The following is a 14,157-nucleotide window of genomic DNA, read 5'->3' as shown; positions in this document are numbered from 1 at the left end:
TAAGGAAAAAGAGCTGAAAAGAGAGAACATAATAGGAGTTCTCCAATAACTTTGTAAGTGACCTCAGCCTGTTAAAAGGCTATTTTTGAATAAACAAATTGTCAACATTTTTGTGTGAAATATAATTTAAAATATTTTGTGCATTTTGCCTGCTTACCACATTATTCTGTGTTTTATAGGAGAATATAAAATTTTGCTTCATACTGCATTGACCTGCATGATGCAGGAAAGAAAACAAAATAAAAAACATGGGCAAAGCTCTCAGAGTCTAAATTTTAATAATTTTCAGATTGTCTATAAAGGAAAATCATAATTCAGATGCAGGAACATGATCTGACCCCACTAAAAATATATTTTTTTTTGTGAAATGACTTGTCACACAGCACAGGGGCAACTTGAGATGTGCGGTGTGATTCACAGATCCTTTTCTGACTGATTGTTCTCTGTGCATTTGCATGGCTTGATTTTGCGTTGGTCTCTTTCTTTTTTTTCCCCGAGCAAACACACTTTACTTGCTAACAGGATACCAGCTGCTGATCTAATTTAGCACTGAGCCTGCGTCCCAGTTTCACATTTGCGATATGCTAATATAAACTTAGCTGTGCTTCTCTGATGCACATACAGTGGAAAGAAATCTTGTTCCTTTTTATTGGGTTATGTGTTATTATAGTCCTGCAGCTCATACTTCCTTGAACACATATCAGAATGTTGTAGAATATTTTTTACTGATAATTGACAGTGCTAAATCTCTTGTTGCATATATTTCTCTTTCAAATAGCTATTTTGTTTTATTCTGAAGTGTTTACTAGAGATGGGGAAAAACAACCTGTCATATTGATCTCTAATGTATATGATTATATGAATATACTTCACTTTCCTTAATTGAGCTTTGGAGATCTGTTAGATTTCATGTGTTGCTGCAAAATGAATAATCACAGCTTAAAGACATATCAAAATTATTAAAATCAGTAAAAAGAATCATTAGTATCAATGGTTTGTCTTTAACTCATCCTGCCAAATTGTTATTTTGTAGTGCAAGTATATGTAGGATGGTGGGAAAATATGTAGCACACTTTCACTTAATACCCTTTTGATATGCCTCCTACATCTATTCCCAACTTACAAGCTGTGGCTAAGGAATGGAAAAGTCTAAGGGCTCTGACGTCTGGAATTAAATCTGGCTATAGATTCAGTTCCTTCCCTTTTGAAAAATAAATGTTATTAATTGTCCTTGGAAATAAATATTATTTGTTTTTAGAGATATATGACACTGATTGATAATGGTGGGAGTCAGACAAGGATTCATAAGGTAAGAAAGAAATAGATGAGGTAGGGACAAGTCGGATGCCCAGAGATACATGGTCTGCAGCAGGGAAGCTGCAAAATGTCATACCTAGTGGTTGCATGATGCAAGTGGGAATAAAACTGGGGAAAAAGGAGAACTGTAAAGTTCTACAGTGTGGACACTAGCATGATTTCCGAGCCATTACCTTAAGAACGAATAAGCAGAGGCTCATTTGACCATGTGTCCTCTTACTCCATCTTTCTTCCCAGGCATCCAAAAAAACATCAAAGTGGTGTTTGTTTTTCTCTGGCTGGCATGTGCATGAAATAAGCTGGTGTGCCTTCCCTGCAACATCCCAACCTGCTTTAGCAGGTGGCTTAATACAAAATCAGACATAAGGGAGGTGGGAGCAATTGTGAACTGTGAACAGACATTGAATAGGGAAGAACACTAGGCTTAGTTTTTGCTTTGTTTTTTTAAATTTGGCTAGTAAAACCATTGTAAGGAAAGGAAGCTGTGAAGGCAAAACTGTTAAAAGTGGGAGTTGAGGAGAGTAATCCAGGAAAAGCTTTCTAAAGGCCAGATCTGTCAATTATATTATTAACATGACATATGTACCCTTTATGAAAAATTGTCAGTTGTTTGGAACTACCAAATGTAGTAAGAGGGATGTATAGTTGATGCGTCAGTGATCCACAATTTTCAAGTGTTGCAACAGTCATGAAAATGTCATAACTTCTAAAGAAGCCACTGATACCAGAAGGAAAGCGTTAATTATGGGTTAGAAATATGACTCAAAATTCAAAGACCCCGCTGACTGCAGTGTACGGGAAGTATGCTACTTGCACTTCATACCTCATTGCCCAGGGTGCAAAGAAGGGGACAACGCTAAGATAACACATGCATGCCCAGATTAAATGCTGATCCTTCAATCATGTGGGATAAATGAATAAAGGTAAAAGAAGATTACAAAGGTCTCAAGTGTATGCACAAAGAAAACCTTAGGACCACCTAAATATACAGCAGAGCATTAGAGGAGGAATAAAAGTTCAAGATATCCATGTGTAACATACATGTTTAAGCATGTTCCAGGACCATGTCTCACTTTGTTTTGCTTTATTTAGTAAAATGGGCATTTGTCTTTGAATTAGTGATCTAGAATCCTTTACAGTCCACATAGGGAAACAGAAACTTTTTGTGCCTAAACATCATATTAAATATGTTCTAGAAATGCTCATTTCTTTTACCAACCATGAATGGAGCTGACAATGATCCACTCTCCCACTTAGGTGAGACAAATCCAAACCCTTGTTTATAGTACTATGATCAGGAATTTAATTATTTGTTTTATAAAAGAAATGCTGCTTTATTTTATGCCCATCTAATCTTTGAAGCAGTTTGAATTAAATCTGTCAGGCAGAGGGCACCCTGTCTTATTGATGGCTATACTCAAATAAATGTAGGCTGCATACCAAACCTTGTGGTACCTAAAACCAAAATCATGTTATTTGTTCTAAAGATCAAATTCTCATAATTATATTGGACCTTGTGACCGAGGCATTAATTGTCTCATTAAACTGCATTTGAAATGATAAGCCCAGAAGAATAGAGCAGAACTTCTGAGACCTGCCTCCTGTGAAAATCAAGAACTGGTACTGTCAACAACAAGAGAAAGAAAAGACACCCACTGTGTCAAACACTGTTAAGTGTCCCTCTGCCAAAGAGTAGACTGCGAGGAGTGAGACCCATCTTATCTTAGAAGTACAGAGTCAATTTATAATATGTGGGCTGTTTCTTAAGAATATTCTGTGTCACTCCTTAGACCACAATATGCTCATGCTACAAGTCAGTTTGAGGTGGATGGTAAAAAAATTTTGTTACAATACCTTAGACAGACAGTGGATTAGAATACAATGCATATAGAAAGAAGAAAAAAACCCCCACCTAGTGAAAAGACATTGAGTTAAAATAACAAGAAAACTGCAAGAAAATAGAATCTTCTTACATGGAATAGTTGAATCATTTACAGGGAGAAACATAACCACAGTCTTAACATTAAACAGGAAGCTTAGAGCTTGCAGAAAAAGAGTCTCATTTTCTAAGATTTAGAAAGCTGGTGACTTGTATTGAGTGGCTTGAATAAAAGAAGTATTTTCACAAAAGTTTTCTTTTTAATGAATACTTCTGCAGATCCTTCAGTGAGTAGCACATGATCTTATAAGCTGCAATTCAGCAATACCCATTCCCTTTGGAGTAGCATGATGGAATTTTTACACTTCAGACAGATGAGAAATAAATGGGTTTGGGAAAGGCACACGAGAGATCATACAGTACTTCATCTGTAGCTCCTGGAAACTTACAGGGAACTGAAAAAAGTCTGGCTGAGATCTGACTCTGCAGACCCAGAAGTCTTGATAAATAGGATGAAGTAGATCAAGCCGAAACAGAGAGCAGGGATTTCAGTTGTTCCTCCTGCCAAGGGGGAGAGATTCTAGATCATTGATTTGTCACTTGTTGAGGTACTTGGTGGAATCAAACTCCTCTGAGATGTGCTTAAAATTTTAAACTTGGGGTAGAATAAGTTCTTGGTGGCTTTGTGTGCACATGTGTGTGTGTCTGTTTGGTTTTAAGCTTCCTTTGGGTACCGGCTGCATTTAGAAAAACAAAGGTGTATTTCTTTCTGTGGTCTCTTTCAAAGTCTTGGACAGACAAGACTCTCCAGCCAGACCTTCCAGGGACATATCAAGTTATCTCCGTTTTGCGTCTCTGAAAATGTAGGCCAAGACATTTCAACAGAAGAATAGAAATGTGTCTTTGCTTGTGCCTTCCCTCTTCTCAGGACAAGTGACTTGATCTGGTATTTGACCGAACTGTCTGTAATTCTTATCTGATTTTTACACCATACTCTTGATTTTACCTTTGACACATCATCTTCTCACTGTGGCAAGAAATGTGAGTTGCTATAATTTTTCACTGATCACAATGAGAACAAGAGCAGAAGGCTAGACCTGATATTACAGAAGCCCCTCTGTTATCTATAGATAAAAATGTGATGAAAGTGTCCATAGCAAATTTGAAGGTACTCAGTTTTTCCAGGTTTTCAGCTGAAATCAGGATGTGAGTAGAGCTGTGCCAAACTTTCTTTGGAGGAACCACTGTATTGACCTAGTCTGCGGTTGAGCATGAAAGATGCATATAACTAATTTTTTCTTAAGGACCACATATTCATTTTGAGCCTAAATAGTTTGCATCTGGAAAACATTGGTGAGATGAGTCAAGACTAAGTGGTTTTAAAACTTCAAATTCAAGCTCATTTTTCCCTGGGAATCTGCTGATGTTTGAGACTTTTATACCACTTGCTTTCTTAAGAGCTTTGTGCTGCCACCCACAATCATAGTATTTAATCCCAGATTTATCTTGACATTACAGCATGTGTTTATTGTATGTTCAGGGGGGAAAAATAAGCTGCACTTCATCAAAGACATCTGCCAAGTTAGACAGAAATACCTAGCCGTTGTATATTTACAGGTCCTCGAAATATTGATAATTGCAATCAAGAAAAATTAGGAAAAATAAATATGAGCACACATTCTCCCAACAAAGCAACAAAAGAGAGTTGAGGCTGTCTGGAATCCTTTTTTTTTGCAGAAAACTGAGAACAAGATGGCTTGCTGATTGTACTGTGACCAAATCCCTTGTAATGACCACTTTCAAACCTATATTTACACATGTTCCTGTAAAGGGAAGGGCTGTCTGACCTAACTGTGCTGAAATGAAAATACAAGAGCAGGGCATTTATTTTTGTTTTGAAATGTTTTCCACCATCTATCATGTCTTCTTTCTTTCATCAATACCAACGCAATATACATTTTTTCAGAAATGTTTCTTTTTACTTTAGAAACCAGTTTTTATCTATAAAAATGGAAGACACGACTGAAAAGTTTGTTATTTATAGAATTTTTTCATTCACATTAAAATAGGTAGTTTGGTTTTTTAACCTTGGCATCCTCTAGTCTGTTTTTACTTTAGCTATTGAGTGCCTTCTAAGTGTAACATATTTTTTATTGCACTGTTACATTCATCCCAATAACGACCAGGATTGAATGCCTCCAGCATGTTGCTGAGAAGAAGAAGATGTGAATGTAACCAGGAGCAGGGCTGCTACAGGATGCTGAGAGGAAAGGTTATATCCTAACACATTTTTAATCCCCCATCCAGTAATCCCTGATGGTTGATTAAGGTGGGACTTTCAGGGCTTGACCATTTCATTCACTGCACATAGTTCAGAAAACACTTTTATTGGAGATGGAAACAAGACCCTTCTAATGGTATAGGTTTCTAGGTTTTGGCAAAGAAAGATGAAATTACAAATGAATCATGAAAACATTTTGCTGGATCAGTAATTTGCCTTTTCTGTAATTTTACTTAGCATCTTATTTTAAATAGCTTTTGTTCAAAGTACTAGAGATGCTTGCTTAGTTATTCAGCATGTTTGTGCTCTGAGTGCCTCTAATGATTTCTTGGCTTTAGACTGTCCTCAGGAAGCTATCATAGCAATTCACACATCAAGGACAGTCCTCATCTTCAGTTAATTTGAATGTGAAAACAGATTCTAGATTGCACTTATTTATTTTAGTAGACATTTAATGGTCTTCATATGTATTTTATTATTATGTCTCTCTTCATCAATTCACCCACTTTCTCATCAAGTGTACACTTCTTAATCTTACATGCACAGATGCATACACCAAAACATGCTCACGAATGCATGCAGTGTATTGCTAACACAAAATTATTTTCTGAAGCATACACTCAGAATCAGACTCTCCCATTCAGACCTTCCCACTGCAGAAAACCAGGTTCAGCAAAATGGTATTTCTCTTTTATGCGGATATTGTTACTAAGCTTCTTGGCATAACAAGATTGAGACCTCAAGACTCTGTGTCCTTATCAGAATAATTAGCTAAAGTTGATAATGAATCTTCGTTGCTGCCCTGTTACCACATGTGTGTCTTATATTTAGTCAACACAGATAGCAATTTATTATTCTCTTCTTCCCTCTGGCAGCCACTGACATTCTAACACTAGATCCAGGAGTTTGTGATGACTGCTCTGTCACTTCATTAGATCCCAAATTAGGTGAACAGAGTTACCAGCCTGCTGACCATGTGCCTCAGAGCAGTCAATTAATAAGTAGATGCAGGAAGAGTCACCAATTACATGTAACGAGATCAGTCTGGAAGTTGATATTAAGAATATAATCATAAACTGAGTAATTTGGTGTTTGCCAAAATGTTTTCCATTGTTCAGTTTCTTTGCATCCCTCTCCTCACCTCCATTACTACACAAGTTTCTAGTTTTACAAAGAATCGGTGCTGTCACATACTTGGGAAGAATTTTGCCGATTATCTTGCCTCTCTCCAAGGGATACAGAAAGAAGACAACTGTGATTCCTGAGACTTCTCAAGGGATAATATGCTTGATTTGCTGTTTTAAATGAGTATTTTGTTATAGGTTACAGAAATGGGATGCAAAACAAACTTTTATGTAAAAAAGTAGGAAAGGTAAAAGTCTGCTAGAATCATGACAAAATGTTTTCTCCTTTTTTTTGACTAGGAGCTTAATTGTATTGTTCTCACTCCCTGGGAAATGCCATAACTTGCCAAGTGAGATATCTGATGTGCAGTTTGCTACCCTCTTTTATACACATAGTTCTTCCACGGTACCTTGATGATACAAAGTCAAGGTAGAAAGAAGCCCTTCCACTCTGCCGTTGCTTTCTCCACGGTATATGACTTCCTTCGATGTCTTGGTATAACTTTGAGCCATAAAGAAATATTTTCTTTGACTTCCAGGTGATTTTAAGACAATGAATATTAGGCTACTTGGTTGTATAGGTATATATAAAAATATACTGGAGTATTTTCATCAAGAAAACAACCTCTCTATAAGACACTGAATTTCTTGAAATACTGGATGGAATCAGATAAATAAACCTGGGTACTATGGTAGTTAGTGAGGCTCTTGAATTTTATTTAGAGGATAAATTAAACAGGAAAGTATTATTACGTATATTAAATTAGATTCTAATTGATTGGTTTGTTTCTGTCCCCAATTTTTTTCCCTCTAAATATGCTTTTTGGCTTCATGCCTCATACTGCACCCAAGGTGTATTATTATGGCATAATACTGCACATCCTGTTGTGCCGTATGTTCCAGCAGATGTTCTTGGGACTTATTTTTGCACCATTTGAAATTAATTTCAGTTGGCTCCTCAATTACCTACTTTTCAAATTTTCTGCAATTGAAAATGCAAGTCTCCTATGATTTGAATATATGTATATTTTATATATACATACCCATGATTGCATATTAATATTTATGCCCAGTGTCTCTTTAATATTAATCCATAGTCTTGTGATAAACAACAGGAGTGAAACTAGTGGTTAAGCCAAGATCTGTAAAGCAGTAGAAAATATCCAGTATGCCACACTTTAGGCTTTAGGGGAATGTTTGTTATAAGTGATCTTATTTCATCTGAACACTTATCAACCCTTTTCATGTGTGATACTAAAGTTAAATTCTTGGATGAATAGAGATAAATAGCTATTTCTAAAGGAATTTATCTTCCAAAAAAAATTTTTTCAAAAAAATACTAGCCAAAATTATGTATCCCAATATACTGATTCATATATTGTTTTGATACTGATTTGGTTGCTTTATTTACAGAAGTTTTAGGCATATCTTTCTTTATTATTGCTTGTATTTTTTTTTCCTTTTACTTTGTTTTTCTTTCAATAGAATGGAAACATTTAGTTATATCTCTTTGGAGAGATTCAAACATTATTGGTTTATTGGCCAAAAATAAGAATTAAGTATAAAAATCTGGTCAATATTACAGATTTTCTATTTTAATAGACGGATATTTATTAATGCAATTCTTTAAAGGGTCTTATTCAAAACTCATGGAAGCAGATCAGAAGCTTTGATGGGCTTGGAGAAGAGCTTAAAGAATAATGAACATATATGGTTCTGCTTAGTACTGGCCTTGCTCGTGTAAATGTTTTACTGGTTTATTACAAAGGAAATCTTAATAAAATAAAATTAATTAAGATCTTTTCTGAGTCTTTATCTGTAATCACAGTCTTCTGTGAAACAACAACTATTTCCATGAAAGGGCAGGCAGTGGGATTATTCTGGGTGGGATTTTGGTTTTATGCAGATAGGTTTGCTAGCAGCAGACCTCCAGAAACTAAGTATTGGGTCCCAGGAATAACGCAGTGACTTAACCTTCGTTATGCCTCTTATGAGATGATACATTCCTTGTTTATCTTTGAGTTTCAAAGTTTTTTGGGCCACCACCCTTGTGTTTTCCAAATATTTTGTATAACCAGGAGAGCTGGAAAATTGCTTTTATTTATTTCTTAAGATGGAAGTTGAAATTCTCATATACTCTATGACTCAAAGATCTGAGGTTCTGGAAAAAGCTCTTGATATCATGAAGAAATTGCAAGACTTGGCAACTTTGCTCAGGTGAATCATAAAGCTCAAGACTCAACTTTTTTTCTAAGTAAAATATGTTACCACTTCCCCTTGGATGTACAGACAGCTGGCAGAAGTCTTCACATTATTTATTTAAGAAAAAACAGTTAAGGAGCCTGCTCTTGTTCACCTCAAATGTGTTTTTGCACTGGACCAAAAACCTTCACAATTCCTCATCCTAGGAAATGTGGGAGACCTAAGGGAGAAAAATAAGCTACCAGAAGTAATGTTCTTCTCTGAAAAGCTTCAGTTGTCTTAGTCAGGTTATGCTTTGGGTACCAATGAAGCTCAGAGGTGAGTTGTGAAGGTTATTTCAGTGATTACTTGCAAACACTATAAACCAATCACCGTATCTGGTGTACTGCATATTTCACATATATTTTCTGCGGTAAGGATACGATTTCCCAGTCTTGTTTTTTAATTTGTTACGGACATTGAAAATTCTGCAAATTACTAAAAGTAGCTTTCATACATGCTTGTGATGTTTTCCAGCTTCCAATGTCTCAGGTGCTTTATTGGCAATGAAGTAAATTCTGTATGTCCCACTGGGAATCCGAGTTTCTCCCTCTGCCAGTTGTAGTCTTGGTCTCCTTTCTGTAGGTGTTTGGTTAATGAAAATAAAACCATTGCAGATTGCAAACTACAAAATTAAGTTCTCAAATTGCTGACAACTTAAATGCTGTCACATGTTAATGTTATTACATCATTGAAAGTCAGAGTTGTCTGTACCCAAAAGACACATTAGATTGTTTGTGCTTTGCTACCCATCTGGAGAGTAGCTAATTATTTGGACCCATTCCAACAGAGTCCAACAAACACCTGGCAGACAATGTGCACGTTTCATTTTGCCATTGCAAAGGAGTGTTACAGACCCTTTTTGGTTATCATTGTTTTATTATGAAATTACATCTGAATGGCAAAGTGAACCTGGGCCAATATCTTGAATAGCACTGTGGAGGTTGGTTATCTATTAAATCTAATGTCACCAGGCTCCCTGTATCATTAGCAGGAAAATGTATGTTACTGTAGGCAGCCCCTCAATGGGTTGGGTCCCTGGACCCAAGTTAACATTTGTGATATCTCCTTCTTTTGCCATTATCTAATCTATCAGCAGAATTATCTGAAACACTAGCTGTAAGCATTTAGAGCCCAGTCTTACTGAATTTCAAGGCAACTTTGGTTCTGAGTTTCACATTAAAAGATGAACAGGGTATTTACATTTTCAAGTCAGTTATACATCTGCCTTGTTCCAAATTTTGTGCTGAAAGAATAATTTTGCAGTTGTTCATCCCCAAGTATTACTTTGAGTATAAATAAGTTATACAAAATGACACATATTCTCCTGGCAGCCAAAACCAGCCCATGTGACGATTCTCTGATTCTTTTGAAATATTTTTCTCCTGTGTAGGAAGATTCAGGCATATGTCAAATGCCTTCTAATGCACCCATGAGACTCCACGTGCTTAGGTCCATCATATATAACCAGATGGACATAGAAGAAGTGGATTGTTGAGATTGTTGTTGGAGGGTCCAGTTTGTTTTACAACTGACTACCCATGGCCTGATGAATTTAACATCTGGGAATAGATAATTGAAAAGAATGAACTGTCCTGTCTAAGAGAGAATGGCTTGAATAATGCATGTCTCAAACACTGTTCATTCAGCTTCTTGATGCAATCTTATTAGTTGCATTTGTATTTGTAAAGCAAGAGGGGTTTTGTTCACACTGTGTTTTGGGATTCATATGAATACCCATATTTGCATGTGGACAAGGCCTTCTATCAGCTATGGACAGTGGTATGCATAAGATCAAGCTTAATAAAACCACTCTTCTAGTCTGAAAAAAATCTACAAAATCTCTCCCAAATGCTTCAGAAATCTTGTGAGGCAATGGGAAGCACACCCTGTGCCTCACATGAGCAGCTACATGCTGTGAATAGCAAGTGCCCAGTGAACAGTTAAATTGAACTGTATGTAAACAACCCACAAGGTGAAATTTCTCTATGTAAACTGCATGCAAAATGATTAACAAATTATTTAGTAAATAGGTTGTTCTATCATCATCATATCTAATAGAGCCCGTTTGTTTGGTTTTTGGTTGGTTTGTTGTTTTTTCTTTTTTTTTAAGGGTGGTTGCAGAGAAAGAGTTGTTTTGATTTTATTGCCAGGCATTAAAGCATTTCTGCTGCAATTAATTCATGGACTGATGACCAACTTGCAACCATACACTGGTGGAGAGGTCAGCTGCTGCCACCAGAGAAGATGGGCAGTTCTGACTCTTATTTTTCCATCAACGAGAGAAATAAAAGCATCTGTCCCCTCTACCCAACCATTTATCTTGCTGGAATCTCAACTGAGTGACAGAGAATACAGTATCTTACAGAGTGTGGGAAATTTATTCCAGCAGAATGGCACACAGCACATCTGTAGTGCAGCTGTGCCAGGCTGGCTGGTGAAACATCACAGCTGAAAAGAAAACACAGGGCAAGTCTCATGTGTGTCTACCATATGCCACTAATATTACAACAGTTTTTCACATTTGGGTTCACAAAATTTCTATTTGTATTAGTGGCACTTGCCAAGTATCTGGTCTCCCTAGTCTTAAATGGTGTCAGTTTGCTGAGCCCTCATAACTGAGAACAGAATTAGGCCACGTGTCTTCAAAAAGCCAATGTGCGTATTGAATGTGCCCCTCTATGCATCCATTTTTCCTAAATGACATAAAGATTGTCTTGCCTTTCTTACATATGCTATGTGTTGAGTATATATCTGCGTTGCATATGCATAGATTATCCAGTAGCATCAGTTCACAAAGTGCTAATACCATTTATCCAAAATATCTGCTGACACAGAGTATTTCAGACCTCCAAAAGCATATTTTCGTCATAGACATTTCATAAACTTCTTTGCTATTCTGTCAGTCATAAACCTTAATATAACTTTGGATGACCAACCTCCTGCTCTATGGTCCATTCCGTTTTTATGCAAAAATCATAATCCAGTTCTAGACTTAAGGCCTGGTTTATGAGATTCCAGCTATTGTGTCTTGAAATCAGATGGAGCTGAATCTGAAGAATATCTAATCCTCTTGGATCAACCAAAGTTTCTTCCCATCTGTTGCCGAGGGGGTGGAATGATAGTGAGTCATAAAGAAACTCCGGCTGATGGGAACTGAGGAGCAATTTGTTAAACCATCTCTCAGTTTCTCTTGACTATTCCTATATTTCCTCCTCCTTCCCAATGCAAAGGCAAGCAGGCAGCTTGCCCTGCTAGTGAAAAAAGGCTCACACATGATGCACAGTCTGAGCTCTATGGCTACCAGTGCCCCTGTGTAGAGCTGATGCCTACTCCCCTCCATTTCCATAAAAAGTCAAAAGGATTTATTTTAACCTTTTATTAAATTAATTGTTCAGAGGTGGTGAAGAGCTTGAAACCACTGGGAAATCTGAATTTTTAAGAAAAGGTCACAGCTCAATTTGAACATATTCATGACTACCCTTAGGAAGTTGCAGTCAATACCTAAACATGATATGTCTCCAAGTGCTTCTTGGAGAAACACTGTGTGATTTTTACTTTTTTTTTTTCCTGGGAAAAAAATGTATAAATCTGGCTATTGTTTCCCTAATCTCCTTTCATGCAAGATATTCTTTCTCTCCTTCCTCCTCTTATCCTCTTTTCAACTTCTTCGGGATCAAAAGTGATTGTTCTCAGATATGGTTCAGAGCATTATCTAGTCCAATCTCCCCTTCACAACAGCTGAGTATGAAAAGACAGCAGCACTTCAGTCCTCAGAAATGGTATTATTAGTACTATCATCAGGAGGAATCCTTTCAGATACATGTACTCCCTATTTCACCATGAATTCAATTTCATTCTTCCTCCTACATCTCTTTCTGTCCCATTCTGAGGGAGTGCAACCCAAGTTATCTCTGTACAAAATCATGATTTGTTTTTAAGAACACCATCACGCTGTCAGCAGCATTGGAAGAGAATAACCATAAAACTAAAAATTTAATTCTAGTTTATATTGCTGGTTTAACTAATAAAAGACTGAGATATTGCTTCCTTATGGTACAATAGCCTACTTCTCAAGAGGAGACAAGCGTTCTGAGATGAACCCACTGCCTTTCACTGTTATACAACATGTTAGGTGTAACAACAACACTTAAAAATTAAAAATAAATAAATAGTAAGGCTCTTTGTAGTCCCATTGCACACAGACTTTTGTGAACCTTAAGCAGCTAGTTATTTTTCTGTCAGTAGGGCAGCATTTTTGAAGTCCAAACCCCTCATTCTCTATGTAGAATATTTTAAAATCAATTCTGTGTTAAAAAATGAAAACAGTAAATTAGGTGACATGCCATGAGTTTGATAGCACATATTTCTAGCTTCTTCTTCTTTGTGTGACTCGTTATTTTATCTAAAACTGGAGTATATAAGAAAGAAGAATAGACTATGGGGTAAATGATAGAAAATTCTCCCTCTCTGTGTGAATGCAGGAATATCTGTGGCATTCGGTCAGAGCTGTGAAGACAGGTATGTGCCTGAGGCATTTCTACTATAAAATACTAAAAATGAATATCAAACACATCTGATGACAAATTTTGACTGACTTGATTTTCATTATGATTGAAAAGCCTTCCTGAAGCAACAAATATTTATCCAAATATAGCTTGTTCCCAGAAAACATGGATCTGGATTTCTCCTGATTGACTTTGGTCACTCAGCTGAAGTAAAGTAAGAGCACAGATCCCTCAAATATGAAAAAGGAAGAGAGACACAATCTGTGGAAGTTCCTCCTCTTTCCATCAGTTACCAGAACAGCAGAGCAGTATCCCAGTGAAGGTGCTAAATAAAGGTGTGTTGAGTCCCAGTGCTTATACTAGGAGATGTTACAACATGGCTTATTTAGGGGTAAATACTCTTTTAACTAGTAGGAGTATGTTGGAAGAACAATTTGCCAACTAGGACATATAAACTGAGTACTCAGAGCTGAAATAATAACTTAGACCCTTATTAAGTGCCTGTTTTGCATGCTTCATGGCTGCTTTGAGCAACCATGTGAAAAAATTAGATGTTCTGCTGGGGAACATGCTACATAGACTTAGCCTTGAGACTCCAAATACAATTTTTGGTGTATGTTTGTGACTAATAAATTATGTACATAGATAGCAGCCTGCTAATTTACATATTAATAAAAGTGAGTTATCCTCAGATTATGTACAATCTGCTGTGTCTAGGGGTTATAAAGAATGTATGTGAATATATGTGTGAGAATGAACTTTGAGGGCTTCAGAATTACAGTAGCAGAATTTGCGCATCCTCATAGG

General features: G+C 36.6%; 1 protein-coding gene and 1 long non-coding RNA gene across 10 annotated transcripts in view; one reads left to right on the top strand and one right to left on the bottom strand.

The window, feature by feature from the left end:
* The window catches only part of DLG2 (discs large MAGUK scaffold protein 2), a 999,036-nt gene that overhangs the window by 193,792 nt on the left and 791,087 nt on the right, over positions 1–14,157 (top strand). The window lies entirely within an intron of this gene.
* Positions 8,911–11,930, bottom strand: LOC113955423. Its single transcript, XR_003530557.1, has 4 exons — positions 11,782–11,930; positions 11,209–11,293; positions 9,300–9,421; positions 8,911–9,023 (listed from the first exon to the last, which is right to left on the bottom strand). It is a non-coding gene; the product is annotated as an uncharacterized LOC113955423 (long non-coding RNA).

The sequence above is a fragment of the Corapipo altera genome, unplaced genomic scaffold (genome assembly GCF_003945725.1).
Source record: "Corapipo altera isolate COAL_440 unplaced genomic scaffold, ASM394572v1 0, whole genome shotgun sequence".
Classification (NCBI taxonomy): domain Eukaryota; kingdom Metazoa; phylum Chordata; class Aves; order Passeriformes; family Pipridae; genus Corapipo; species Corapipo altera.
The sequence above is the reverse complement of the archived record's forward strand: the minus strand, read 5'-3'. Positions and strand labels throughout refer to the sequence as shown.